This window comes from Anolis sagrei, chromosome 10 (genome assembly GCF_037176765.1).
Source record: "Anolis sagrei isolate rAnoSag1 chromosome 10, rAnoSag1.mat, whole genome shotgun sequence".
Taxonomy (NCBI): Eukaryota; Metazoa; Chordata; class Lepidosauria; order Squamata; family Dactyloidae; genus Anolis; species Anolis sagrei.
In genome coordinates this window covers 19549768-19554146 of record NC_090030.1, presented here as the reverse complement: position 1 = coordinate 19554146, position 4379 = coordinate 19549768, and the positions used below count along the sequence as shown (strand labels likewise).

Here is a 4379-nt window from a genome sequence, read left to right as displayed (position 1 = left end):
GACCCCTCTGACTACTCTCTCACAACCCCCCCCCCCAGGGGTCCCGATCCCCAGATTGAGAAACACAACTCTATCTGATGGTTATTATCTGTTGTTAATCTATTTCCTTTAAATGGTATTGCATACTTACATTTCTATTTTTTAATCTGCCAATTGTCCCTGTTGGCTTCGGGATATATTGTCACACTCATTCTATAGGATTTCAAAACACTCTAATAGTGTGAAAAAAGATCCCAGTCACCATATTGTCACAGCTTCTCTGGCACTTCTTTTCTCCACCATTCACTCCCTCTTTCTCTCACATTCCCTTCATTCCAGCCCTCTTTCATGCAATTACATCTGTCCTTGGCATAGGATGCCATGTTCTCCCTCACTCTCCCATTACCTGGCTTTCTATCAAGGTTGGCTTCTCTGTTCTGTCCTAGAGCCACTGTCGTCATTAGAATGAGAATGACAATGAACCGAAGTTGCGGGAAATTGCTCCAAGGAATACAAAGCGCCTGAGCTTTAACAAAGCTATCCAAGGCACTGTTCCTGGTTTAATAAAAGGGTTAGGCACGTTGGAGGTCTGCTCTTGAACCTAGAATGGGTTCTCCATCACACAAGTGTGGAAGTCAACCTAGAATATATAAAAAGCAGTTAGAGTTGCAAGATTGTTTACCAGTCAGGGTGGTATCTGTCTTCTTTGAAGGAGCTTCAGAGGAGCTATCCAAGATGCTCAATGTGTTTTGGTGTATAGCAGTGACTCTCAACCTTCCTAATGCCGTGACCCCTTGATACAGTTCCTCATGTTGTGGTGACCCCTAACCATAAAATGATTTTCATTGCTACTTCATAACTGTATTTTTGCTACTGTTATGAATTGTCATGCAAATATCTGATAGGCAGGATGTATCTTCATTCACTGGACCAAATTTGGCACAAATCCCCAATATGTCCAAATTTGAATACTAATGGAGTGGGGTGGGGGGTTGATGTTGCCATTTGGGAGTTGTAGTTGCTGGGATTTATAGTTCTCCTACAATCAAAGAGCATTTTGAAGTCCATCAATGATAGAATTGAACCAAACTTGGCACATAGAACTCCCATAACCAACAGTGTGATGCGGTGGCAAAAAAGCCAATGGGATTTTGGCCTGCATCAACAGGAGTCTAGTGTCTAGATCCAGGGAAGTCATGTTATCCCTCTATTCCTCCTTGGTTAGACCACACCTGGAATATTGTGTCCAATTCTGGGCACCACAATTGAAGAGAGATATTGACAAGCTGGAATGTGTCCAGAGGAGGGCAACTCGTGCGCCAGCTGCGCCCGTACCTTGGGAGGTCTGACTTGGCCACGGTAGTCCACGCTCTTGTCACATCCCGCCTAGACTACTGCAACGCTCTCTACGTGGGGCTGCCCCTGAAGACGGCCCGGAAGCTGCAATTAGGCCAACGCGCGGCAGCCATGATTCTAACAGGAGCGGAGCGCAGGGAGCATACAACCCCCCTGTTGTGCCAGCTCCACTGGCTGCCGATTTGCTACCGGGCTCAATTCAAGGTGTTGGTATTGGCCTATAAAGCCCTAAACGGTTCCGGCCCAAGATACCTATCTGACTGCATCTCAGCCTATGAACCCACTAGGACTTTGAGATCTTCCGGGGAGGCCCTGCTCTCGATCCCGCCGGCCTCCCAAACACGGTTGGCGGGGACGAGAGATAGGGCCTTCTTGGTGTTGGCTCCTCGGCTGTGGAACGCCCTTCCTACAGACATTAGGTTGGCACCATCTCTCATGGCATTCCGAAGAAAGTTGAAGACCTGGATGTTTGTGCAGGCATTTGAGTAATTTAGTGCAATCTGGTAACCGAACATAGGAATGGAACAATGGACGACGAACTTGGATCATGCATGGATGATGAGGCGATTGGGTATGGGTTTTTTTTTTTTGTAATAGTTGTGTATTGGGATTGCTTATTGGTTATTAATGGAAAATGTGTAAGTTAACTGTCATTGTTGTATGGAACTATTGCTGTTTTTATTGTCTTTACTGTTTGTGAACTGCTGTGAGTCGCCCTCGGGCTTGAGATACAGCGGTATATAAGCATAGTAAATAAATAAATAAATAAATAAATAAATAAAATGATCAAGGGTCTGGAGAACAAGCCCTATGAGGAGCGGCTTAAAGAGCTGGGCATGTTTAGCCTGAAGAAGAGAAGGCTGAAAGGAGACATGGTAGCCATGCATAAATATGTGACAGAGAGGAGGGAGCAAGTTTGTTTACTGCTGCCCTGGAGACTAGGATGCAATGGAACAATGGCTTCAAACTACAAGAAAGGAGATTCCATCTGAACATGAGGAAGAACTTCCTGGCTGTGAGAGCCGTTCAGCAGTGGAACTCTTTGCCCCAGAGTGTGGTGGAGACTCCTTTTTTGGAAGCTTTTAAACAGAGGCTGGATGGCCATCTGTCGGGGGTGCTTTGAATACAATTTTCCTTTTTATTAGCAGAATGGGGTTGGACTAGATGGCCCATGAGATCTCTTCCAACTCTATGATTCTATGATTAGCAGAAAATACTGGAAGGGTTTGATGGGCATTGGCCTTGGTTTTGGAGTTGTAGTTTACCTACATCCAGAGAGCACTGTGGACTCAAACAATGATGGATCTGGACCAAACTTAGCACAAATACTCAATATGTCCAAATGTGAGTTTAAAGAAAATAGACCTTGACATTTGGGAGTTGTAGTTGCTTGGATTTATAGTTCACCTACAATCAAACTGCATTCTGAATCCCACCAGTGATGGAATTGGGCCAAACTTCCCACATAGAACCCCCACAATCCCTTGCAACCCCCTCCCAGGGGTCCCGACCCTCAGATTGAGAAACAACGGCTTAAAGGCTCCTAGAAGAGCAGTTGAGTTAAATGAGAATTCTGCATCAATTTGTCTTTCTCTGCTTAGAGCCCAAGCCATGGCTTGATGGCACTCTTTGGAGACAAGTGGAACAAAATCTGACTCATCTGTATTCTAATTGCTCAGAGAAATCTGTTTGCAGGCTTTAGTAGAAAGATTTAGTAAATGAAAATCTACAGTGGATTTCATCTCCTCCCTACCGAGAGTCTCTTTCCCCCACATTATCTGGAGAGTTGGGTGTAGTTTGAGCTCAACTGAAGCAGGCAGAGTTGCAGGAACCGAAGCTGCCTCAGGCGGGGTTTCATCTCCATAAATCTGTTATCAGTCAGCAAGCAAGGCAAATCGTGCTCTCTGCCTCGACTGAATGGGGCTCAAGTGGAGGAATGATTCACGCAGGAGCATTCGGGTTCTGCATTGGCTTCCTGCAGAACTTCCTGCCTTTCTTGGCTCCGTGCAAAGAGTAGTGCAAATAATATAGTTTTTAAATATTCGTAAAAGAACAAGGGAGCAACACTGATGACATGCAAAACCCTTGTCTAGGAACATTTCATGGGGTCCTCTACAGCATTTCTGAAAGTAAACTTGTGATTTAGAGTGACACGAGACAGGAATTCCTAGTAAATTCAGGAAATACAAGATCTTAGCAGCTAACTCTAGCCCTAGCTCTAATTCTATCACTAACTCTATGTTGCACTCTAGCATCAAAACACCTTTTCACCCAGCACCACACCAGAGTCCAGTGATACTATCTTGCCTGCGCCGCTGGTGTAGTGGTATCATGCAAGATTCCCATTCTTGCGACCTGGGTTCGATTCCCGGGCGGCACAAAAGCTTTTGCATCAATAGGAGTCTAGTGTCTAGATCTAGGGAAGTAATGCTACCCCTCTATTCCGCTTTGGTTAGACCACACCTGGAATATTGTGTTCAATTCTGGGCAACACAATTCAAGAGATATATTGACAAGCTGGAATGTGTCCAGAGGAAGGTGACTAAAATGATCAAAGGTCTGGAGAACAAGCCCTATGAGGAGCGGCTTAAAGAGCTGGGCATGTTTAGCCTGAAGAAGAGAAGGCTGAGAGGAGATATGACAGCCATGTATAAATTTGGAAAGGAAGCCACAGGGAGGAAGGAGCAAGCTTGTTTCCTGCTTCCCTGGAGACTAGGACACAATGGAACAATGGCTTCAAACTACAAGAAAGGAGATTGCATCTGAACATGAGGAAGAACTTCCTGACTGTGAGAGTCGTTCAACAGTGGAACTCTCTGCCCCGGAGTGTGGTGGAGGCTCCTTCTTTGGAGGCTTTTAAACAGAGGCTGGATGGCCATCTGTCAGGGGTGATTTGAATGCAGTATTCCTGCTTCTAGGCAGGGGGTTGGATTGGATGGCCCATGAGGTCTCTTCCAACTCTTTGATTCTATTCTATGATTCTATCTAGAAATGTTTATTAAGGGAGCAGGTACAAAGGGGGGGGGGGCATTTCCAAAAGGGTC

At 45.4% G+C, this 4379-nt stretch overlaps 1 non-coding gene across 1 annotated transcript; it reads left to right on the top strand.

The window, feature by feature from the left end:
* The first annotated feature begins 3644 nt into the window (after positions 1-3644).
* TRNAG-CCC (transfer RNA glycine (anticodon CCC)) lies at positions 3645-3715 on the top strand. The gene has a single exon. It is a non-coding gene; the product is annotated as a tRNA-Gly (tRNA).
* The last annotated feature ends 664 nt before the right edge of the window (positions 3716-4379 follow it).